The sequence below is a fragment of the Leptonychotes weddellii genome, chromosome 1 (assembly GCF_054177405.1).
Source record: "Leptonychotes weddellii isolate Sample4059 chromosome 1, ASM5417740v2, whole genome shotgun sequence".
Lineage (NCBI taxonomy): Eukaryota > Metazoa > Chordata > Mammalia > Carnivora > Phocidae > Leptonychotes > Leptonychotes weddellii.
Window position 1 is genome coordinate 157,380,947 of NC_138369.1, and position 25,121 is coordinate 157,406,067.

The 25,121-nt window shown below is 37.2% G+C and overlaps 1 protein-coding gene and 1 long non-coding RNA gene across 3 annotated transcripts in view; both read right to left on the reverse strand.

The window, feature by feature from the left end:
* LOC145716185 (uncharacterized) overlaps positions 1–25,121 on the reverse strand; it is a 112,053-nt gene that overhangs the window by 81,405 nt on the left and 5,527 nt on the right. Inside the window, exon 2 of one of the 2 annotated variants that reach the window (XR_014138661.1) lies at positions 16,194–22,152. The exons of the other annotated variant lie outside the window; for it this stretch is intronic. The gene's annotated coding sequence lies outside the window, so the exon portion shown is untranslated. Of the gene's footprint in view, positions 1–16,193; positions 22,153–25,121 lie in introns of those variants that run through there. 2 annotated transcript variants of the gene reach the window in all.
* LOC145716186 (uncharacterized) lies at positions 14,849–20,800 on the reverse strand. The gene is made up of 2 exons (XR_014138662.1): positions 20,726–20,800; positions 14,849–20,645 (listed from the first exon to the last, which is right to left on the reverse strand). It is a non-coding gene; the product is annotated as an uncharacterized LOC145716186 (long non-coding RNA).

Genomic DNA, 25,121 nt, shown 5'->3' on the forward strand with positions numbered 1-25,121 from the left:
AGTAATATTCCCATCTCATAATTTTCCCTTGAAGGAATGTACAACAGGCACATCATTGTTAATGTTCAGCATTTCTTCAATGTGAGCCTTTTTCTAGCTTAATTGCACTTCCACTGATGCATATTTGGTGAACTAATAAGGTTTAATATAGTCTTTTCATTAGTATCAGGAAACCTTTTAAAGTCTTCAACTGCATGCTTGTTTTGAAGCCTCAGCAATATCCTCACTTTGTGCCCTCTAGATATTGGCAGATGCCTCCTTTTCTATTTCTGTTACTTACAGGGGCATCTCAGCTATTTCAAACTGTTCATGGTGTAGTTAATTACAAAACTATAAAATAAAACACACAATGAAACATCAGTGAATTGCAGCATCACTTATGGCTGAGAGGAAGCTAAGACACAACCCATGCTTCATGGAAGGTCAGATTCTGCTTCCAAAAAAGCTTTGGCTCCAAGCTGACCAAAAATTTCATTTTTAGAGCTTTTTGAGTAATTATGAATAAGAGAATGTGGACCTGAATCCACATAAATAATCTTTCTAAAGATACAAATAATTCTGGATTCCAAAAATGCATCTGTCCCCAAGAGATTAAAGTAATCTAGTGGTTTGGTGTTCTATTCTATAAATATCAGTTAGGTTAAGTTGTTTGATAGGTTGTACCTGTCTTCCATATCTTTACTGGCTGTTCTATCCATTACCAAAAAACAGTATTAAAAATCTTCAAATATATTTGTGTATTTTTTTGTTATTAGGTGTATATACATTTAGAATTCTAATATCCTTCTGATTGATTTTTTAAATTGAGATTTCATTGCATTTAAGATTGTATAAATGTAGTATACAACATGTTGATTTGATACATCTGTGTATTACAATATGACTACCACTGTTACTTTAGGTAACGTATCTATCATGTCACATAATTATCTTTTTTTGTGTGTATATGGTAAGAACATTTAAGATCTAGTTCAGCAATTTTGAAGTATATAATACAGTATTGTTGCCTATGGTTACTATACTGTGGTGTTTTTATCGTTATGAAATGCCTCTCTTTATTTCTGGTAAGACTCCTTGTTTGACACCTACCGTGTCTGATATTAACATAGCTTACACAAGCTTTATTATGTTTGGTGTTTGCCTGGTGTATCTTCCGCATGGTATATCATGAACCTGTTTGTGTCTTAATGTATGAAGTATCCTTTGCAAACAGCATAGAGTTGTATCTTTTCTAATTTTTATTTTTGTTTATTAATGTTTTCATTCAAAAAAATCTTTGTCAGTATAAGTAACATACAGTGTTATATTAGTTTCAGGTGTACAAGGTAGTGATTCAGTGCTCATCGTGATAAATGTACTTTAAATCCCCTTCACCTACTTCAACCACACCCTCCCGGCCCATAACTGGTAACTGTCAGTTCTCTATAGTTAAGAATCTGTTTCTTGGTTTGTCTTCTTTTTTCTTTGTTCATTTGTTTTGTTTCTTAAATTGCACATATGAATGAAATCATATGGTATTTGTCCTTCTCTGACTGGCTTATTTCACTTAGCATTATGCTCTTTAGATCCATCCATTTGTTGCAAACGTCAAGATTTCATTCTTTTGAAATGAATAATATTTCATTGTGTCCAGTCTACCAGTCTCTGCCTTTGGATAGATTTTTTCCTTCCATTTACCTTCTTGCTACTTGTTTTCTACCTGTGCCTTTTGTTTTTGTTTCTTTGTTTCTCCTTTCCTGTTTTCTTATGGAATGATTTAATATTTTCCTATTCTAGCCCCTGAATTAATGTTTAAAATCTTATTTTATTACTTTTAAGTAAATTTCTCTAGAGATTGCAGTATTCTTATTTAACATAATATATCCTACTTCAAATTAATATTACACTATTTCATGTATAATATACTGCACTTAAAAATATAATTCTATTTAAACCTGTTCCCATCCTTTGTGCTATTGTTATCATTTATTTTTCTTCTACTTAGGTTATAAACCTCATAAACATTGCTATAATATTTCCTTTAAGCAATCAATTGCCTTTGGGGATTTTAAGAAAAGAAAGATGACCTTTTATATTTACTCATCTATTTACCATTTCCAGGGCTTTTTCTGACTTCCTATAAGTATCATTTTCTTTCAGCCTAAATAACTTCCTTTACTGGCAACACAATTTCCCAGTTTGTTTATCTGGAAATGTTTTTACTTCACCTTCATTTTTTCAAGATATTTTTGTGCCATATAGAATTTTAAATTGGCAGGTGTTTTCTTTTTCATCAAGCATTTTAAAGGTGTCATGCCATTATTATCTTGACACCAACTTTTTCTGATAAGTCAGTTGCCATTCTTTTATTCTTGTTTCTCTCTACAAGTGTTTTTCCTGTAGCTGCTTTAAACATTTTCTTTACCTCTGGATTTCAGCAATTTGATTGATGGGCCTACTTAATTGTTTTCTTTGTGTTTTTCCCTTCTGTAGTTGGCTAATCTTTCTGCTATTGTAGGTTCCTATCTGTAAACAAATTTGGAAAATTTTTAACCATATCTTTCAGATAGTCTTTTCTGTCTCATTCTTTCTCCTCTCCTGGACTCTGATTACATATATGTTAGATTGCTTGACATGTCCTCTCAGGTCATTGAGGCTCTTTATAACTTTTTGCAAACTTTTTCCTCTCAGTGCTTCAGTATGTGAAATGGATTTATGTGTCTTCAAGACTATTGGTCTTTTTTTATTGTGTCCAATGTGTGATAAAAATTATCTAATAAAATTTTATTTTGTGTTGTATTTTTCAGTTCTATTTCCATTTAGTCCTTTTTTATAATTTCCAAAGATCCTGAAATTATTCATCTTATCACCCATTATATCCATTTGAATCTTTATCCATTTTGAATCATTTTAGAATCTTTAAATATTTATCATAGTTATATTTGGTGACTATAAATTTGGGGGTAACTATCAGATCCAGTGGTGCAGGGGGTATAGTTGATTGATGGCCCTCCCTACTATATACTGAAAATCATTACCTCGTTCACACTGAAGGCACAGGTCCTATGGGACAGTCCATATAATAACAGCTAAAAAGGAGAAAAAGAGCAAACTTGATTTATAGATGGATTCCTTGGCACATGGTTGCAAGGCTAAAACAGACAGAGGTTTCATTATAACCACATTTAAGAGCTTCTGTGAAAGAGAACAAGGAGGAAAAATCTTTTAATGAGCAGAACTGCAAGTGTGTACCTAGTCATCCACTTTGGTTGAAGAGGTGGCCCAATATGAGAATATATATATATATATATATATACAGTTTCCCGGTTAGGGCATTTAAAGGAAAATGACTAGAATATTGGAGGTGAGAAGATAGAGAGTATATAGGTTCATATGGATGGACATATGGGGTGGTCAGTCATGAAAAGAGAAGATTTTTGTATCCTATGTGAATACCTACCAGAAAGCACCCATCAGTGAAGAAATATTGATCAGTGATATATAGATAAGTTGATGTAAGCCAGCCTTCATCATTGGTCCAAACCAGCATGATGGACATATGAATGCAGTGTCATGGTGATAGACAAAGAAACTGTTATGAACCCAATACCATGGGCTCTCATTAGGGCCTTCTCACCACTTCTGCCTATGAATGTTCATGTTAGCAACAGAGAGCAATATGGCGCCCCACATATGACACAATTCCTCAAGGATACCACTTGGCCACTGGTGGCAACTCAAATGCACAAGCTCCTTTTATTCTAGAAGGACCAGCTGTTCATACTCAAAGGGATAGATTACCTATTTTAGGTATGATTTCAGGTATGAAGTTTTTTTCCCCATCTACAGAACTTCAGTCTATGTAGGGACTTATCAATCTTCATACAGCATAACACGTGACCCAGGGAACCCACTTCAAAGTGAAAGAGATACAAGAATGGATACAGGACCATGAGATCCACTGATTATAATACATATAGCACCACCCAGAGACATTGGTCCTCATAGAATGCTGGAACAGTTTCTAAAGGTACAACTATAACGCCAGCTGAATGACAACAATATGAAAAGACAAGGTGTACTTCAGAATGTATTAAATCAGAGACCTTGCTATGACACTGTGTCCCTAATAAAATAATACATGATTTCAGATACAACTAAGAGAAGAAAACAAGAGTAGTCTTTCTTACCAGTACTCTCAGTGCTTCACTGGGAAATCTGTGCTTCCTATCCTGATTGTTCTGGGCTCTGTAGCATTAGGGGTTTTGTTTCCAGAGAAATTATACTCTTGCCAAAGTACATAGTTAACGATCCTATTGAACAACAAGTCAGGCTGCCAATGGGGCACCTGTTGTATCCAGGCAACAGCAGGTAAGAAGTTACCATAACGCCAGAGGTCACTGACTCTGATTGGCAGGACGAGATGGGCTACTTTTATATGAGGACAGAAAAGAATAAGTGTGCAACAGGTGGTTAATTTGTGTTTTTGGCAATCCTTTTCCCAAATGACAGTCAGTCAATACATACAGCTATCTCAGATTGAGAAAGAAAAAAAGTGATTTTCAGTGATTTAAATGCTTTAGGATTGAAGGTATGGATCACATGATCAGTTAAGCCAACTAGATTTGCCAAGGTGATAGCTGACCATGAAAGGAATTTCAAATTTGAGTGTAAAAGGCAAAGGATGAATATTAGTTACAAGAATAAATCAACTGCAATGACATAAACTGTAGCTTGGGGGTGCCTGGGTGGCTCAGTCATTAAGTGTCTGCCTTCGGCTCAGGTAATGATCCCAGGGCCCTGGGATTGAGCCCCACATCGGGATCTCTGCTCCTTGGGAAGCCTGCTTCTCCCTCTCCCACTCCCCCTGCTTGTGTTCCCTCTCTCACTGTGTCTCTCTCTGTCAAATAAATAAAATCTTAAAAAAAAAAAAAAAAGAAAATGTAGTTTGTCCTGCTAACTAATTTTCTCCTCGAGAGAGGTGGTATGTTAGAACCACAAAGGAGCTGCTCTTCAAACCTATGTGGAGATTTAAATCTCTGTGTGGAAGAGTGGACTGTGGCAGCCATGAGAACATGTTACCCAGATCTCTGTGAAGAGTGTGATAGATTTCCTACAAGTGGCTCCCAGCCAAAGACTAAGCATGACAAGGTGTGCTAAGGGAGACCTTTCCTGGCATGTGCAAGGCTCTTCTAATGGGCAAATATGGCTGGAGGACAGTCTTCCTTAGAACTTCACTTCAGTCTAAAATACCAACATCCAATCTTTCGTTCTCTCTCTCCCTCACTCAGAATCAGACCTGCATTAATCTAGTGGCTCTCCCAGGCTTTCTCAATTCTCTCCCATTTTTTTTTTTCTCCTAGGCCCTTCGTTTAATAAATTCCTTGCTCGTCTAAGTTCATCTTGGTGTTTGCTTGATAGAGGACGCAGACAAACATATTATTTCATAGTACTTGTACACTTGTTCTAATATCTGGGTTATCTGTGGATTTTTTAACTGATTCTTCCCTTAACTATAGGTCATATTTTCTGCTTATTCACATGTCTAGTAATTACTTCATTATATACTTATGCATTAGCCATAGGTTGTAAACACTCTGGATTCTTATATTTTCCTCTGAAAAATGTTCAATTTTGTTCAGTAGGCTGTTCAATACCTGATGGACTGCCTTGAACATACAAATGTGTAGTTTTATGTTCTGCTAGGCAAGTCAATTTTTGTTTTGCTCTTAGTCTTAAGGTGAATCCTTTAGTCCTGAGAAATCGTTTTAAAGTGTGTCCCTTCTGGAATATCAGCAGAAAACTTGAGGTGCTTATAGGGTTTCTCTAATTTGGCAAGACTTGAATTCAATACTCTTGTCACCCTTGTGGTGGGGACTAACTAAATTTCCTCCTCATCTCCATCAGTCTTATAGCTGTTGCTTTCTACTGGGCTCCTTGGAATCTTGTTTGCACAAACAAAACAGTTCTGGAGTTAGCGAAGAATTTGAAGAGATTTATATGCAGAATTTGGGGCTCCTCCTATAAGGTTCTTTTTTGTTCTAGGATTGTACCCCTCGGTTTTTAGTCATTCTAGCATCCCTGAACTCCATACTCTGTACAGTCAGGTCAATAAAAGCATGGCTTTCTGCTTAAACTTTATCAACTATTGCTGGAGAGAGTACTTGGGTGAAAATCTCCCCCATGGTGTTTCCTTTGTTGCCAAGGTTGGATTCTATTTTCTGGCTGATCTTTGATTGATCTCCGGGGCTTTCAGTTGAACTTCATATTACTTTCAGAGTTGAATATTGCTATTTGTTAGAGAGTTAATTCAATAACAGAAACTCCACAATCACTAGCAGCCCAAACTCCCAGTCAGGTTGTTACCTAGGGCAGCTCAAACCTAGGGCAATGTTTTTTGTTGTTGTTGTTTAATCACTATCTTATAGAACAAAGTTGTTCAATATACAGTAGGTGCTCAATAAATATTTGTTGAATTAATAAATATGACTGGATATTCAAGGATCATTAAACAATTTTTAGAAACCGAAAACGTGAAAGAAAATCAACACAATGACAAGAAAAGAGCCAGGGGAAGCAGTACAGGTTGCCAAAAGATAAAGGGAGATATTGCATCTATAAAACAAGAAAAGCTATTCATGGAACCAGTACATAACAAGATAATAAGAAAGAATTCTTGGAAATTTAAAATAGGTAAAAGATACTTCATCCTTCCTGCTGGAAAATAAACTAAAGGAGATCTTCTAAAAATGGAATAAAAGGAAGATGTTAAAAATAGACAGCAAAGATGACATTTAAATGATCAATTTAGGATGTTCAACAGCTTACTAGCAGTAGGATAAAGGACAATATAAGGGAAAATAAATAAAGGAAATAAAGAAGGAATGAACAAAAATAAAAGTGAAAGAATAATACCCAGAATGAAATGACATAAAACTTTAGTAAGCTGCTGCCTAGGACAATAAATGGGGGGAAAATAGACATAATCCAAGACATAATCCAAGTGTAATTTAGAATGCAAGGATTAAGGCATTCTTAAATCTGCAAGAGAGAGAAAAATAAGTTACATACATGAGATCAATAGTTCAAACAGCAACCAAATTGAAAGCTATAATACAATAATGGATTATTTCAAAATTCTGAGTGAAATTATTTTAAATTTTTATTTATTTAAATTCCAGTTAACATACAGTGTTATATTAGTTTCAGGTGCACAATTTAGTGATCCAACATTTACAACACCTAGTGCACATCACCACAACAAGGGCACCCCTTAATCCCCATCACCTATTTAAACCATCCCCCAATTCACCTCCCCTCTGTAACCATCAGTTTGTTCTCTGTAAAATGAGAAGAGTCTGTTTCTTGGTTAGCCTTTCTTTTATTTTCCCTATGCTCATTTGTTTTGTTTCTTAAATTCCACATGTAAGTGAAATTATATGGTATTTGTCTTTCCCTGACTGACTTATTTCACTTAGCATAATGCTCTCTAGCTCTTCCACATCATTGCAAATGGGAAGAATTTTCATTCTTTGTTATGGCTGAATAATATTCCATTGTATATATACATCACATCTTCTTTATCCATTCATCAGTAAATGGACATTTGGGTTATTTCCATAATTTGGCTATTGTAGATAATGCTGCTATAAACATTGGGGTGCAGGTATCCCTTTGAATTAGTAGTATTTATTATTTGAGAGAGAACACGTGAATGGGGGAAGGGGCAAAGGGAGAGGAAGAGAAAGAATCTTTAAGTAGGCTCCATGCTCAGCACAGGGCTCTATCTCACAACCCTGAGATCATGACCTGAGCCTAAATCAAGAGTCGGACACTTAACCAACTAAGCCACCCAGGCGCCCCTGAATAGGTACTTCTGTATTCTTTGGATAAATACCTAGTAGTTCAATTGCTGGATCATAGGGTAGTTCTATTTTTAACTTTTTGAGGAACCTCCAAACTGTTATCCACAGTGGCTGGACCAGTTTGAATTCACACCAACAGTATAAGAATGTTGTCCTTTTTTTCTCACATCTTTGCCAACACCTGTTGATTCTTGTGTTGTTAAGTTTAGACATTCTGACAGGTGTGAAGTGATATCTCATTATAGTTTTGATTTGTATTTCCCTGATGATCAGTGATGTTGAATATTTTTGTATGTGTCTGTTAGCCATCTGTATGTCTTCTTTGGAAAAATGTCTATTCATGTCTTCTGCCTATTTCTTAACTGGATTATTTGGTTTTGGGTGTTGAGTTTTAAAGTGTTTTTTTTTTTTATATATTTTGGATACTAACCCTTTATTAGATATGTCATTTGCAAATATCTTTTTCCATTCTGTAGGCTGCCTTTTACTTTTGTTGATTGTTTCAGTGTGAAGAAGCTTTTTATTTTGATGAAGTTCCAATAGTTTATTTTTGCTTTTATTTGCCTTGCCTCAGGAGATGTATCTGGTAAGAAGTTGCTATAACCAATGTCAAAGAAGTTACTGCCTCTCTTCTCCTCCAGAATTTTGATGGTTTCCTGTCGCACATTTAGGTCTTTCATTCATTTTGAATTTATTTTTGTTTATGGTGTAAGAAAGTGGTCCAGTTTCATTCTTTCATATGTAGCTCTCCAGTTTTCCCAACACCATTTCTTTAACAGACTGTCTTTTTACCGTTCGATATTCTTTCCTGCTTTGTCAAACATTGATTGACCATATAGTTGTGGGTTCACTTATGGGTTTTCTATTCTTTTCCATTGATCTATGTGTCTATTTTTGTGCCAATACCATACTGTGTTGATCACCACAGATTTGTAATATATCTTGAAGTCCGGAATTGTAATGCTTCTAGCTTTGCTTTTCTTTTTCAATATTGCTTTGGCTATTTGGGGTTTTTGTGGTTCCATACAAATTTTAGGATTGTTTGTTCTAACTCTGAAAAATGCTGGTGGTATTTTCATAGGGATTGCATTAAGTGTGTAGATTGCTTTGTACTTGTTGAGCCCTGATTTGTGACCTACTGTGTGATCAACTCTGGAAAATGTCCCATGTGCACTTGAAAAGAACGTGTATTCTGCTGTTCTTGGATAGGATGTTCTGAATATATCTGTTAAGTCTGTCTGGTCCAGTGTGTCATTTAAAGCCATTGTTTTCTTATTGATTTTCTGTTTAGATGATCTATCCATTGATGTAAGTGGGGTGTTAAAGTCCTCTATTACTATTGTACTATTATAATGAGTTCCTTTAGGCTTCTTAGTAATTGTTTTATATATTTGGGTGCTCCCATGTTGGGGGCATAAATACTTACAATTGTTAGATCTTCTTGTTGGATTGTCATCTTTACTATGATATAGTGTCTTCCCTCATCTCTTGTTATGGTGTTTGTTTTAAAGTTTAATTTGATGTAAGTATTGCTACTCTGGCTTTCTTTTGACAACAAGTTGTATGATAAAGTTTCTCCACCCCCTCACTTTCAAACTGCAGGTGTCTTTAGGTCTGAAATAAGTCAGCATATAGATGGGTCTTGTTGTTGTTGTTGTTGTTATTATTTTTACCCATTCTGATACCTTATGTCTTTTGGTTGGAGCATTTAGTCTATTTACATTCAGAATAATTATTGATAGATAAGTATTTATTACCATTTTATTACTTGTTTTGTCATTGTTTCTGGATATTTTCTCTGTTCCTTTCTAGTCTTTGTTGCTTTTGGTCTTTCCTTCCCACTCAAAGAGTCCCTTTTAATATTTCTTGCCTAGCTGGTTTATTGATCACAAACTCCTTTAGTTTTTGTTTGAATATCTTTCTCTCTCCTTCTATTGTGAATGATACCCTTCCTGGATAGAGTATTTTTGGCTGCAGATTCTTCCTATTCAGTATTTTGAATATATCATGCCACTCTCTTCTGGCTTGCCAATTTTCTGATGAGAAATCTGTAGCTAGCCTTATGGGTATTCCCTTGTAAGTTAGGGACCTCTTTTGTCTTTCTGCTTTTAAGATTTTTTTCTTTTTCATTATATTTTGCAAGTTTAATTTAATATATCTTCATGTTGGCCTGCCTTTTCTTCTTCTGTGATTTCTATAATATGAATGGTATTATGTTTGATGGAGTCACTGAATTCCCTGAGTTTATTCTTGTGTTCCATAATTCTTTCTCTCTTTTGCTCAGCTTCATTATTTTCTATTATTTTGTCTTCTATATCACTAATTCCTTCCTCTACTTCTTCCAGGTTGCTGTTCACTGCATCAAGCCTATTTCCAATCAGTTACTGCATTCCTCATTTCTGACTGATTCTTTTTTAATTATTTTATCTCTGTGCTAAGGGTCTCCCTGAAGTCTTCCATTCTTTTCTCAAGCCCAGTGAGTATTCTTATGATTGTTGCTTTAAATTCTCCATCAGGCATGTTACTTATATCTGTTTCATTTAGATATGTGGCCATGACCTTATTTTGTTTCATTTGGGATATATTCCCCCATCTTGGCATTTTGTCTATGTTTCTGCCTTCTCCTGTGTGTTAGAAAAACCCATTATGTTTCCTGCTCCTGAGAGTAATGGCTTTATGTAGAAGTAATACAATGTCCAAGGGCACTTCAGGAAGTGTCTCTGGTGTGTGTGCTGTGTGCACTCTGCTGCTGTGTTTTGACTGCTCTCTCCCTCAGGTTAGTCCTCTGCAGAGTTTCTCCTTACCTGCAGTTGCAGTGTTTGGTCCTTTGCCAGAATGTGGTGAGTTTTATAACTAGGTGTGCTCTGTTCAGTGTGTGTGAAATGAGACCTGATACTCCTTCCAGTAGAACTGAAGCCCTGATGAACTCTCTGGTTGGGAGATGTGGTGTGGGTAGGGGTTTCCGCTAGTCTTCTGGAGAAGGGGCCCACAGCACTGGGACTGAGACAAGCTTGACTGAGAAGGGCAGTCCCATCAGAGCACTGGGGTGTGTGACTTGGTGTAAGTAAGTCAGGCAGCCAGTGTAGGTGCTGAGCTGCTTCCCACAGGTGGCTCTGTGTTTATGCTGAGGGACTTGGGAGGGAAATGGCGCCAGCCATCTCCTTTGTTCCCAGAGAATGTCTCTGTGAATGCTGCCTCTCAGGGAAGTGCTCCAAGAAGAGTGAGTAATGTGCCCCCTTGTGTCTCAGGTATTTTTCAGATCACTATTTCTGCACTGTCTGCCTCTCGGTTGTTTGCCTGCCTTTTCTCCAGGAGCAGCACAGTGCCCTCTGTGCTCTACCTCACCCAGCCCTGCTGACTTTTAAAACTCCAGGCTTTAGGGATGTGGTTTGGGCAGGGACTTGTGCTAGTATTCTAGAGGAGGGGCCCCCACATTGGGACTGAGGTAAGCTTGACCAAGAAGGGCCATCCTGCCAGAGTGCAGGGGAGTGGGCCTTGGTGTAAGGCAAGCTAGGCAGCCGGTGTCGATGCTGTGCTGCTTCCTGCATGTGGCTTTGGTATTTATGTTGAGAGACAGGGTAGGGAAATGGCACCAGTCAGCTCCTTTGTCCCTGCAGAGTCTCCATGAATGCTGCCTCTCAGCGAAATGCTCCAAGAAGAGCAAATAATCTCCCCTCTGTGTGCCCCAGGCGTTCTTTAAGTTGTTCTCTCCACACTGTCTGTCCCTGGGTTTGCCTGACTTCTCTACAGGAGCAGTGCTGCTCCCTGAGTACTCTATCCCAGCCAAACCTACTGACTTTCAAAGCTCCAGGCTTTAAGCCCTGCTGGTTGTAAGAACTCACAAAAATCAGTCCTTCTCATTTTCCCAGCCAATGGCTTTGGGGAAATGTTCTCCTTGTGCATTCCCCTATGTGCTCCTCTCTCTGTCTCTCTGTCTTTCTCTCTCTCTCTCCCTCCCTCTTTCTCTCTCCTTCTCGACCTTCTTTATGACCATGGCTCCCTCCCCTCTGCACCCTCTGCAGCACCCACCATCTCCATTTCTCCCCTGAGCCATGTCTCTGCACTTCCTATGTTCTTCCATGTGGTTTCTTCTTTCCCTTTAGTTGTGGAGCTTGTCCTGTCAGTCTTCAGATTAGTTTCTGGGGTATTTAGAATGATTTCATAGTTTCCTAGTTGTGTTCATGGGACAAGATGACCCTAAGGTCCTCGTACTCTGACATCCACTTCCTCTCGGAATGGAGGTTCCTGCTTTAATAATTGGAGTGAAATTATTTTCAACACAGAGTTCTATACCTATCAATCAAATATGAAAATAGAATAAAACATTGAGACATATGACTCAAAATGTTTATTTTTTTAATGTTCCCTCTATTGGGAACCTGTTGAACAGTGTGAATCATAAAATAAGGACATAAAATTTAGGATTTGGCAAGAAAAGAAGTCTGTCACAGAGGCAAAGATAATATTCATATGATGGCAGTTGAAGAAACCTAAAACATAAGCAGTCTAGATTGGAACTGAAGAAAAGAAGACCATTGGAATGATGACTCCAAGAAAAGAAAATGGAATTGGAAGATGGCATATGGAAAATATTTTAAATAAGGAGGTGGAAGAACATTTTGGGACTTGGAAAATTATAGTGGGTACATTAAAAAAGTGAAAAAAATGAAATAATTGTTAACCTCAGGGGAAAAAATTAAATGGTGCATAAAAAGGAGGCATAGACATAATTTATTCCTTGACTCAAAGAGTAGAAAAAATATGCTGAGGAAGAGAAGACAAGATGGGAAATCTACACCTACAAGATGGGAAATCAGGAGATAATGCCTAAAATACTTTTGCCAACATGTGTCAATATAAACATTATTTAGAAACATTTGTAAATGAGAAGTGCCATATGAGTTGAGGATGGTTTATGCTGGTAAGCAACAGTTTGGATGAAATAGAAAAATGTAAGAGATCGCTATTTTCACATTTTACGTTCTTCAGCAATATTTTAAGTGTATTACTTTGATAAAAATTTTGTATTTGAAAATTTTGTTTAATTAAAAGAATTGGAGAAAAGGAGTAAGTGCCAATGATTTGGCTATGGAAAGAACATTTTAAAAGGCAATGAGGGGCACTTGGGTGGCTCGGTCAGTTAAGCGTCTGCCTCTGGCTCAGGTCATGATCCCAGGGTCCTGGGATCAAGCCTCACATTGGATTCCCTGCTCAGTGGGGAGTCTGATTCTCCCTCTCCCCCTGCTCATGCTCTCTCTCCCTATCTCTCTCCCTCTCTCCCTCTCAAATAAATTAAAAAAAAAAAACTTAAAAAAAATAAATAAAAGGCAATGAAGATATAAGCCCGATAAGAGTAGTAGATTTTTGTGTGTGTGTGAAATAGTAGGACATTGTGTTGGAAAAGATAACAAGCTCTCCCTTGCCAAGATGAACTCTATCCTGTAGCATGGATGGGCAGCTAGGGATCATTTCTGATCAGAAAAGTTGTTCAGTGAATTTAAATGGGCACCACTGTGAAATAAGAACAAACTGTAGGCAACTAAGTGTAAGGTCATTGAATGTAAGGATTAGATTTTGGTTTAGAAGGGAAAAAGTAGGTCTCAGAAAATATGAAGGAATAACCATCAGACAGGACTTGGATGAATGGGTTGACTATTAGATCTAAAGAAAGCATGAGCAAAGAAGATCCAGAAATCTAAGCTTAAAGCAAAAATACAAATATATACATGCATATATCACACATACATAAAAAAAAAAGCAGCTGGTCTTGGATGTAGCAGATTTTGTTTGGATTTTCAGAGTGGAGACTGGGATAACAGAGAACTATTCAAAGAAGCATTTGTTCAAATAGCTTAATGCATACTTAAAGCAATGAGGTGACTTAATATAACAACTTCATTGAATATTTTAAAATAGCAAAAATAAATAGCTAATGGGTTTAGTTATTTCTCCTTCTAATCTTCTCTGTCTTTATATTTACTGATGTAAAATCTTTTTTATTCTCTCATTAAAAACATGGAGAAGAGTTCTACACAAATATAAAAGGCATCCCCTTGAAAGAAAAGAGCATCCTAAAATGTCTTTTTATTGCTAAGAGAAACAGTCTACATTTAAGCCAATAAAAAAATGAGATAAATTTAGTCACTAAGTGAATTTGTAAACATGAGCTATTCCTAAACGGAGTAGCTAATGCTCCATAACTATCACAGTTCCATCAAGTGCTATAGTCTCAGATAAACTTAGAGTTATCAGAGCACAGAAAAGATCCATTCCTTTTTTTTTTTCAGAGTGAGATAAGAGAGTATCTGATTGTTTTTTTTTTTTTTCCCAGAGTGAGATAAGAGAGTATCTGATTGTTTACGAGGAGGTCAGGAGTCAGTGAAATCTGATATGCCTTTTTTTATTTAGATAGATTAGTCTGCTTAAATTCCAAAAAGATCTCTAAAATGAAATGGCAAAGCATGGAGTCAGGCAACACTAGCTGTTTGTCCTCTTAAAGTGAAAACACTTCTGAAAAGTGAATGATGCATGACAGCAAATGAAAGTATAAAAAAAAAAAATAAAGGAAATTGAAAATGGATTTTTCAATAATTGCCTGAGAGAATACTGAGGTTAGAAATAACATGTAATGGTGAAGTCAGACTTGATGAAAGGCCAGGATAAAATTGTCCTGCATCCCTGGGTTACTTGCATATATACAACAATTTTCAGAAGGAAGACAAAAACAATAGCTGTGCAAGGGCTCTCAGTACTACTAGGGGTCTATATACAAACAAACAAAGACAATTTTTGAAAGAAAAAGAAAGGCTATAAGCAAAATATAAAGGAGTACCTTCCATTGGTTGCTAAAGCTTTACACAGAGCAGTTTTTCCATAATTTTCATTAAGTGTCTACTGTCTGCTAAGTCCTACATCATGTCTAAGGGCATTATGATTGCTAAGATCATATTTTCTTTCTGCTCAAAATGGCATTCCTGGTCATGTTACCATCTGTGAGCACATGGATCTCAAACAAAGGAGTCTTATGTTAAAGAGTTAAACTTGTATCTCCCATTACATTTCTTAGAATTTCATATTAACCATACATTTGGAACTCAATAAAATATTGTTTTGACATTTTTCAAATTGCAAATGAGACAATATTAAAAAGGGGGAGAATAATAAAGTACTACACATAAATTTCTAGAAAGGAAGTAGCACACATGTATTTTTTATGTTGACTTTATTATCTAAAACATAGCTATTTAACTGATAGTAATATCCAAGACAATAAATAATGCTTTGGAAAGAGTTTTAAATTTTATTTTATTTTATTTTAAGATTTTATTTATTTGACAGAGCAGAAGCAGAGGGAGCAGCACACAGAGGCAGAGGGAGAAGCAGGCTTCCCACTGAGCAGGGAGCCCGATGCAGGACTCGATCCCAGGACCCCGGGATCATGACCTGAGCTGAAGGCAGACGCTTAACCGACTGAGCCACCCAGGCGTCCCGAGTTTTAAATTTTAAAGCACTATTCAAATAGAAGGTGTTAATAATCTACCAACCTATAAATAACTTGATTTGGAAAACTAGCTTGTGATTTTGTGATTCTCCGTATTAAATAATCAATAAATATTCAATCAATTTTAAATGCTATGATATAGGAAGAGAGCTATTGGGCCTATTTTGAAGGAATCTTCTACAAATTATTACACAGAAAAATGACCAGCATTTAGGAGGTATGTCAAAAGGAAACAAATCTTTTACTCCAAGAGAGCCAGTTCTTTTTTATTGAGCTACCCTGAAGAAACTGTCCATTGCAATGCTGGTATTCAGAATATGAAGATCAAAACCTTAAGAGAACCATGGAATATGCAGGATAAGGAAGCAGAAAGTTTGAATTTAGCAAGTCCTTCAATGTCAGGAGTATGGAAGATCAGAATCAGGAGGGCCAAAACAAAAACAAAAACAAAAAACAATCCTGGCTATAGTTTACTGATTCTCAATACCATTGAATACTTCGGCAGTGCAAGACCAAGGCTTGTAAGTACAAAAATAAGCCACTGAAGGAAGTAAAGTAAGGAAGTGTTATAGGAAACTCACTCTTGCTGCTTTAGGAAGTATGGATTGGAAGTGACAGTATGAAAGTGGTAAGACAAATTTCCACTGTAGTCATCCACATGAAATGGACAATGGTTCTTCCAGTCCAGTGTCTGTATGTTCTCATTCTTCCTTTCTGGTGCTCCCTCTTTACTCTGCCTTTTAATTTTGGAGGATCCTATTATTAATCATTACCTTTTTTATTTACACTCACTCTTTTGATGATGTCATCAAGCCCCAAGGTTTTAACTATCAAATATTTTCCAATAATTCCCAAATATATATTTCCAACTCAGACCTGTCACCTAAACTTCAAGCTCATCTATCCAAATGCCTACATGACATATTTGCTTCGAGATGTAATAGATGTCTCAAATCCAAATGCTTAAAATGCAACTCCAGGGGAAAGGACAGTATCTGCAATTAATGGTGCTGGGAAAACAGGACAGCCAAAAGCAAAAGAATGAAACTGGATCACTATCTTAAACCATAAGCAAAAAATAACTCAAAATGGATTGAAGACTTGAATGTAAGACCTGAAGCCATAAAACTCCTAGAAGAAAACGTAGGTGGTAAACACCTTGACATTGGTCTTAGAGATGATTTTTTGGATTTGACACCATGATCAAAGGCAACAAAAGCAAAACTAAACAAGTGGGACTACATGAAACTAAAAAAAACTTCTGTACAGCAAAGGAAACCATCAACAAAATGAAAAAGTAACCTACTGAATGGGAGAAGATATTTGCAAATCATATATCTGATCAGGGGTTAATATCCAAAATATTTAAAGAACTCACACAACTAAATAGCAAAAACAAAACAAAACAATCTGATAAAAAAATGGGCAGAGGCTCTGAATAGACATTTTACCAAAGAAGACATAGAGATGTCCAACAGACACATGAAAAGACCCATAATATCCTCCCATGCAATCTGACCTTCCATTGAGCTGTACACAGTTGAAGATCAAATGCCACAAGGCTTCATTCCCTGATGAATTTTAATATTGGTTAGTATTAGTAATCTGTTGCTACCTAATAAAGTAGCCAAAACTTAGTAGATTTAAACAACAAAAGTTTATTATTTCACAGTTTCTGTCTGGAGACTGCTTAGCTGGGACATTCTGGCTGAAAACCTTTCCTGGAGTGGTTGTTAAGCTGTCAGCTCTGGCTTCAGACTCATCTGAAGAGCCAGCTGAAGAAGGATCCCTTTCCAAGATCACACATGTCTTGGTTGGGAGGCCTCAATTCTTTGCGGATTGTTGGCCAGTCATTTCCTCACCACATGAATCTCTTGATAGGCTTCCATAAGTGCCCTTGTAAGATAGTATCTGGCTTCCCAAGGGCAAGTGATCAAAGAGTTGGGGAACATGCAAGAATTCCAAAGACAAAAGCTTTAGTCTTTTTATAATGTACTTTTGGAAGTGACATAACCTCAATTCTGTTGTATTCCATACTAGAAGCAAGTCACTAAAGCCAGCTCACATTGAAGGAGAGGGGAATTAAGCACCATTTCTTAAAGGGACAAGTACCAGATTGGCTAAGTGGTAGTCTCAAACTTAATGGAATCATTGTCTTTTTCCCATGGTGGAAATATTCCTCCTTTTAGAATTACAATTTCTAAACCAGATGAGTCTGAAGTAGTAGGGGCAGGAAATAAAAATTGTTAACAGTGAGAGGAATCAGCCCCGTTGCCACATTTTTGACTTTGAAGCTATGAGTGCTGGCTATGGAAATAGGTCTTAGTGGACATTTAATTCTTGAACAAAGGCAATAAAATTGCCATAAGAGCTTCCCATCAAGAGTTTGGTGTTTATTGGTCCCATCAAACTATAAATTTGGTTGTATGTAGTAGCAATCCTTCACCAAAATGAAGTGGTGTCTAGAAGTCATGCTCAAACAGGTCTTTAAGGAACAAGTACATTGCATGACGAAGTGGCTCAAATACCATTAGCCCCTTTGTTAGCTACACATATTACTGTTTCTCTCCAGCGCTCTCCTATCACCTTATGAGGAATTCTTGATAACCAGTGACTGAGGAAGCAACAACTCAGGCTTGGTTTACAGATGGTTCAATACAGCATGCCCAAACCATCCAATAGTGGATAGCTGCAGCATTACAGTCCCACTTTTTGTTGTTGTTGTTTTATTTAAATTCAATTAGCCAACATATAGTACATCATTTGTTTTGGATGTAGTGTTCAATAATTCATCAGTTGCGTATAACACCCAGTGCTCTCCTGGGTACCATCACGTGCCCTCCTTAGTGCCCATCACCCAGTTACCCCATCCCCCCCCACCTCCCCTCCAGCAACCCTCAGTTTGTTTCCCAGAGTCAAGAGTCTCTCATGGTTTGTCTCCCTCTCTGATTTCTTCCCATTCAGTTTTCCCTCCTTTCCCTTCTGATCCTCTGCATTGTTTCTTATGTTCCACATATGAGTGAAACCTTTTGATAATTGTCTTTCTCTGATTGTACAGTCCCACTTTGAATTGGCCTGAAGGACAAGGAAATATTCACTGGGAAGAACTTTATGCAGTGTATCTGGTTGTTTATTTTGCTGGGAAGGAGACATGGCCAGACATATGACTGTACATTGGATTATGAACTGTGGCTAATAATTTGGATGGATAGTCAGGGACTTCAAAGGAACATGATTAGAAAATTAACAACAAGTAGGTCTAGGGAAGAGATATGTGGATAAATACCTCAAAATGGTACAGAATGTGAAGATTTTGTGTCCCTGGTGAATGTTCATCAAAGGGTGACCTCAGAAGAGGAGGATTTTAATAAGGTGGATAAGATGGACATTGATCAGCCATTTTCCTCACCTACTCCTGTGACTGACCAATAGTCTCATGAACAAAATGGCCATAATGGCAGGAATGGAGGTTATGCAGGAGCCCAGTAACCTGAACTTTCACTCACCAGGGCTCATCTGGCTACAACCACTGCTGAATATCTAATCTGCTAACAGCAGAGGCTAACACTGAATTCCTAGTATGGCACCATTACCCAGATGAATCAGCTAGCTACCTGATGTCAGGTTGATTGAAATGGATTGCTTCCATCATAGAAGGGGAAACACTTTTTTTCTTACTTGAATAGATTTATTCTGGAAATAGTTTACTCGATCATGTTGCCTTTTCCGAAACTACAATCCATGGGCTACAGAATGCCTTATCCACCATCATAGTATTCCACTCAACATAATTTCTGATCAAAGAACCAATTTCACTATAATTGAAGTGCAGTATTAGGCTATACTCATAGAATTCACTGGTCCTTACCTTGCCCTGTCATTATTAAGCATCCAGATTGATAGAATGGTGGCTAGCCTTTTGAAAACTCAGTTACACCACCAGGTAGGTGGCAACACTTTATGGTGCTGGAGCAATATCCTCTAGGTTGTGGTCAGTATATGCTGTAAATTAGCATGGAATATGATTCTCCCTTGGCTAACATTCATGAGTTTGGGACTCAAGGGGTAGAAATGGGAGTGACTCCTCTCAGTTCCCACTAGTGAACCACTAGCAACAGTTTTGCTTTCTTTCCCCAATATATCTATATATGGTAATATACCTAATATATCTCTATATAGTAATATACCTATATATAATAGATTTATCATATATTTATAAAGTATATATGTAAATATTCCTAAATACTAGATATATCCTATACAGAAGCCAATGGTCCAATAGAGTTTAGGGTCTCTTGATTACTAGGAAGGGAGGGGTGATTTCTAGCAGTTATGAGTATACTAGATCGAGGGTATTTCATGTGTACCTCAGCCAGTATATTCACAGGGATTAGTTTGGTTTGAACCTTACATTTTCCTGAGATTAATTTCCCAGACAAAACTATGGAGATGCATCACTTCTATACCTAGAATCTACTGTACTTCTTTGTATTAAGTGTGATGTTGGTGTAACGATATACTGTGGTTGGTCAGAGCCCTGTGTCTTCCTTCAAGTCTTAACACAGGAATGTTATAGCACTTAAAAATAATGATTTATTACACTTTCAAGGTCATAACACAAATGGGTATTCAATCTCCTCTTGGTTAATTAATTTTTTTCCTGGTTCATTACATTCATATTCACCAGGATGGGGAAGGAAGCATTGATTCACTCAGTTGCAACCCTCCCAGTCTTGGTGATGTGTAGGGTTGTGACTTCAGCAAGGGCAACTTTGGTTAATTCCCTGTTTGCTTTGCTTCCACATTCAGGCAATCTGCCTACAGCCCAAAGTTCCCTGCACTTCTACCATAATAAAATGTATTAATTGCCCCTTCTCTTTGATCATATGTTTGCAAAATTTAGGTTTCCAAGCATAGCTTCTAACTTCTCCCACTGGCTGTTTCCTCATCTTTGCCTTGTTCAACACTCTTATGATAATCTCCCTGGGGATAATTAGGTCTCCACCTTTTTTCTTTTCTTCTGGCTTCAGACAACACAACTGATCAGATTACCTGAAAGGGCCTTATGTTTGTTGCTATCAAAGGATGACTGAGGTTAGGCCACTGTGAGATTCAAGATCTCATACATACTTACACTTTTTTAAAAGATTTATTTATTTTAGAGATAATGAGAGAGAGCTTATGCTCGAGCAGTGAGTGGGTGGGGAGGGGCAGAGAGAGAGGGAGAGAATCTCAGGCAGACCTCCCACTGAGCACAGAGCCTAACGCTGGGCTTCATCTCAGAACCCTGAGATCATGACCTGAGCCAAAGTCAAGAGTCAGATGCTCAACCAACTAAGCCACACAGGCACCCCCATACTCACACTTTTTAATCTGTGACCTCTTGCATCAATTTTCAAAGCTGGTATTTGCCAATATCTTGTTTTTGACACAAGTGAATGAGACTCAGTGATGACTGTGGGTAATAACATTCTACCACACAAAACTTATTTAAATTGCATCTCTAGATGAACAATAAGTTCAAAGAATCCTATTTCAATAGAAGATAAAAAATGATACTGGCTGATAGATGCTTAATGAGTGAAATTCTGGAGTCTCTCCCAATCCCCTCAGAGGAAAGTCCTTATAATCTACCCATATTGTTCAGAAATTCCAGAATTAGTTACTTCCTATGAGCCACATTACCCAGTTCTAACTTCTTGGTTGTTGGCATTTTTCTTACCAGTACCACATTGCTGGTTATCTATAGGTTATATAATAATTTCCAGATATCACAAATAGCTGCTAGGTTGGAACTGTAAAATTAACATCTATCTGTACAGTCATCTGTCTATGGAGCCTAGGACAGGGCACAGCTATCCAGGTCTTGACCGACCACTGTGTACATTCAGATTTGATTTTCTGATATATAGCGAGAGAGAGAGAGAGAGAGATCACCAAAATGTTAATCAAGGTCACTTTTAAAATATTAAATAAAATCACTTTTCTTCCTTAAAAAAAAAAAAAGATATTTGTGGCACATTTTTGTTTTCATTCAACAAATAAGTAATGAGTATCTTTTTTAAGTACCAGGCACTGTGTTAGAGGCAGGAGTAGAGGAGTTGAAAGGACAGTTCAATGACAGATAAGAGAGCCAGTCTCAGCAGCTTTCATGAACTTTACTTTAGCTGGAAAGAATAGAAGCAAATATGCAAACTACAGCGATAAATGGTGATTGCAAAACTCGGCTTCCTGCCACCAGGAGCACATCTGTAGCCACAATTTCCTGTTTCCCTTGAGAATAATGATCTCATATAAAAATAGCTCATGTTTTCAAGATATACAAAGATAAAAGAACATCTTTAAGATAACACTGAAGGAAAATCCGAGTGCACGATAGATTAGACATTAGGAGACTTGTGTTCCAAAAAGTTTTCTCCTTTAATTTCATAGAGCACTCCTCCACACTTTTTTTTTTCATTTTTTAAGAGACAAAATACAATCTTAAGTTTTTGAAATTTTCCTTTTGATGAAATTTTGTGGCTAGGAAGTATGAAAAAATGAATTAGTAATGAATTGAATTCAGATATTATTGCTGCCATTTACAAGTTACCACAAATGTAGTGACTTTTTTTTTAAGATTTTATTTATTTATTTGAGAGAGAGAACGAGATAGAGAGAGCATGGGGGGGGAGGGTCAGAGGGAGAGGCAGACTCCCTGCTGAGCAGGTAGCCCGATGCGGGACTCGATCCCCGGACTCCAGGATCATGACCTGAGCCAAAGGCAGTCGCTTATCCAACTGAGCCACCCAGGCGCCCCTGTAGTGACTTTAAAAACCACAAAAATATCATCTTACATTTCTATAAGACAGAATTCCAACACAGGTCTCACTGGAATAAACATTGTCAGCAGAGCTACATCTTTTTCTATAAGCAGCTCTAGGGGAGAATCTATTTCCCTGCCTCTTCTAGCCTTTAGAGGCCTTTCTGTTGTCTTTCCACATAAACCACTACCTTTCAGAACCAGCAATGAGATATCAAATCTCATTGTTTATTTAAAATAAACATTTAAATTTGAGAATCAATTAATACATACAGAAATAGAGGGCATTTTAAAATAACTCTTCTCAGAATCTATAGTCCCCGTGATAGGCTAATAATAGCTCTCCAAATAAGTCCTCATCATAATGTCAGCTCCAATTTGGTCATATACTCTATGTGTGGCAATGGATTAGTACCACAAGTCCAGACACCCATTTATTTCCTTTTTTTTTTTTTTTAAGATTTTATTTATTTATTTGACAGAGAGAGACACAGCGAGAGAGGGAACACAAGCAGGGGGAGTAGGAGAGGGAGAAGCAGGCTTCCCGCTGAGCAGGGAGCTCAACTGGGGGCTTGATCCCAGGACCCTGGGATCATGACCTGAGCCTAAGGCAGACGCTTAACGACTGAGCCACCCAGGCGCCCCCAGACACCCATTTCTAACAGCCCCCTGATATGATAGTGTCCAAATAGAAGCAAATAAAGGTAATATTAATGTTTACCAATTTTTAAGTAAATATGAGAAGTATTAATTATTTAGATTGGCTGTCTGTAACAGTCTATCCCAGAGAGCTGCCAAATCTACCACTTAATTCTAATTTTTGACAGGAGTGGTAGCATATATAAATTGGTCACTTTCTCTTAATTTTCTAAATCACAAGGTATATGGTACTTTTCTTTTTTTAATAAAGCATTTAAAACTGAGTCTGAAATTTATCTGGTAATGGAACTTAAATAAGTCAAATTAGCAAACGTTTATTGAAGCTCTACTATGAGGGAAAGGCATTTGCTTGACAGTTAATTAAAAAAAAAAACAACAACTGTATTATGTGTCACACTTAGAACCCATAATTAATATGTGCATATAGTACATGTTTTATTAACAATAAACTGTTTTATCAAACTCATTAGTCATCTTCATTCCACAAGATGAATGAAAACATGGTAATAGTTGACTATGAGACCAAATTTGGTTGTATTTGATGCAGAGCTATCTATAATTCTGAGGACGAATGGCTGCCATATGCAAGGTCAATTTGAAGCAAATCACAGATGAATGACCTGGATTTTCTTTGTTTTTGAATTCCAATGACTCACAGACGGAAGTAATCGTTAGGCCCTGCTTTTTATACAGAATGTGAAGAAAGCAGAAGAGCAAATTCCTTTCATCTTCTTTCACCCACCTAGACCTACTTCTTGGTAGAGTTCCATATCTTGTATATTTTGGTCAGAAACAAAATGTCTATGTGAAATAAAATCTAGCTTTGCATAAGCAATATGGCCACCAAATGATCCTTCATATGCTTGTTAGTTTCATGGTAAGTCTGCTTTGTCCTGGAATGGGTAAAATTTATGCAAGGCTACCACCACCAGGAGGCTCATCAAGCTGTGATCACTGTAACTTTTGGTCTTTTAAGGTCCCTACATTGGGCATAATCCCTCTAAAGTTTTCAAATCAATGTTTTTACAGTTGCCAACTAAGAAAAGGAGATTTGACAGTAGATGAAAAAATTGGTGCTATGATTATTCCTAATATTCTGACTGCTCTAATCGGTTGTCCCAGGAAATGAAAATAAGTGAACATATTAGGTTGTGAAGCATTATTGTTTGTTAGCTTTAGTTTTTCCATTTGGCCAGTAAATCAATTGCCTAAGATTGGAGGTGTAATTCTAACAGTGTTTGGGGAACTATCCTGCAGACATGTGACAAATTGCAAAAGCTAAGAAACCTTTAGCCAACCAAAGGGGCATGAGAAAGAATAGTTAAGTGATATAATTAAGGAATGCACTTAGAAAAATATTCACAACTTCACCCAACTTGATATTTTGAAACCCAAACTTCTAATATTTCAGTAAAAGTGCAGTTAATTTGGAATCTAACGATCTCCTTTTTTTTTAATGTGTCCAGTTGTCCTTTTGAATCTGAGAGCAACTTATACTTGCTGAACTTTTCATTAAATGGACTAGGACTTAAATTTCTAACTTTGGAATCTCATTACATATATAAATATTTTTCCTCTTGATCGCTCTTGATACTCTAGCACAGTACTTTAGCATGAGGCATATAGATCATGTTACTCTGTGTACTAAAATAAGCCGATGATTCTGCATTGCTTAATGCAGAGATTTTCCACATCAACTGTATTCAAACTGAAGGGAGGGGGGATGTGTGTGGCTCAGTTCTACACTGGTGCTGGGCCTATTTGTCCCTGGAACCATTCCTCATGTTTTCTTGCTATGCTGGCTTCCACACGTCATAGGAAGCATTTCCTAGACTCAAGTCAGCTGCCTTCTGGCAATGTTTAGCCTATTGGAAGCACTGGCAGGAACTCCTGGCAAAGGTATTCTACTGCAAAGACTTTTTTTTTTTTTTTTTAGTTACAGGTACACAGAACAGATTCATCTGGTTTCATATTCCCCTTACACTGCGGGCTCTTTGGTGCCACCTGACACCACCTTCTCCCTTTCCCTCCAGTTCTTTGTCCTAAATGTGATCATGGTTTCCAGGTAGCTTCTAGGTACTCCTCCATCCCCTCTTTGAGACTCAGATTTTCAGCACCTGTGTATCAAATCCCTGCACCATGTTCACTCTATTAGAAATATTTGCAGTGTATTCACCTTTCCTGAGTAGCCTTTGACTGATACAGGACCCTTGCATGCTTTGTAACTAGATCTGCTCCTTGTTTACACATTGTGATGCTGGACTTCTAAGGAATCCTTTGGATGAAGAGGGAGTTCTGAATCCACATAAAGGGT